This window comes from Malurus melanocephalus, unplaced genomic scaffold, assembly GCF_030028575.1.
Source record: "Malurus melanocephalus ecotype Western Australia unplaced genomic scaffold, MMel_1.1 scaffold_2139, whole genome shotgun sequence".
Classification (NCBI taxonomy): domain Eukaryota; kingdom Metazoa; phylum Chordata; class Aves; order Passeriformes; family Maluridae; genus Malurus; species Malurus melanocephalus.
Genome location: NW_026625371.1, coordinates 4,006 through 4,985, shown reverse-complemented (window position 1 = coordinate 4,985; position 980 = coordinate 4,006). Strand labels below are relative to the sequence as shown.

Below are 980 nucleotides of genomic sequence, written 5' to 3'. Positions count from 1 at the left end.
GGGGTTGGAGTAAAATACAGAGATTTTGGGGCCAAAAAGGGACTCGACCCAGGCAGAGCAAAAAGAGAGGATTTGGGGTCAAAATGAGGTGATCTGGGGCCAGAAATTGGGGTGCCACCATGGAGAGGGGGTCAGGCACCCTCAAAAGGGTAATTTTGGGGTGAAATGAGGCCAAATGTGGGGTCAGTCCATGAGGGGAGCAAAAAAGAGGGAATTTGGGGGATTTTAGGGCAAAATAAGGCAATTCCAGGGCCATAAATAGGGGTTACACCATGGGAGGCAGCTGGGCCCCAAAAAAGAGGAATTTCGGGGAAAAATGGGCTGGAAATCAGAGTTGACCCTACGAGGGGATCAAAAAGAGGGATTTTTGAGGTGAAACGAAACAATTTGGGGGCCGAAAATTGGGGTCAGCCTTTTTTGGACCCAAAATGAAGGGAGATTTGGGGTGAAAGTGGGATTTTTGGGATTTTGGGGTCTGGGGACCCCCCCTCACTCGGCCCCCGGGGGGAGGGGGCTGCCCCCCCCACGCAGGGCGGGTTTGGGGGGAGGGGGCAGCTCCCCCCATTTTCGGGGGGTCCCGCGGGTGCTGCGCAGGGTGGAGACCCACGATGAGGTGGCCTGGGGGGGGAGGGGAGAGGAAAAAAGAGGGGGGAGGGTCAGATTTTGGGGAAATCTCCCTGACCTCCAAGCCATCCCAGACCCCAAAAGATCCCCCCAGCCTCCCAAAAATCCCCTCAGCCCCCTCAAGAATGGGGTGCAGATCCCCCCAGATGTCCAAAAAGAGGGTGCAGAGCCCCCCAAACCCTCCAAAAATCACCCCAGACCCCCAAAAAGGTGGTAAAGACCCGCCTAGACACCCCCCAAAACTCCCCAGACCCCCAAAAATGGGCTGCAGGGCCGCCACAGCCCCCCCAAAAGCCCCCACAGACCCCGAAATCGCCCCCACCTGGGCCCGCGCCGTGTCCTGAGCCCACTCATCC

At 57.9% G+C, this 980-nt stretch overlaps 1 long non-coding RNA gene across 1 annotated transcript; it reads right to left on the bottom strand.

Moving 5' to 3' along the window:
- Positions 1 to 316: 316 nt before the first annotated feature.
- LOC130587606 (uncharacterized) lies at positions 317 to 980 on the bottom strand. The gene is made up of 2 exons (XR_008966823.1): positions 947 to 980; positions 317 to 618 (listed from the first exon to the last, which is right to left on the bottom strand). It is a non-coding gene; the product is annotated as an uncharacterized LOC130587606 (long non-coding RNA).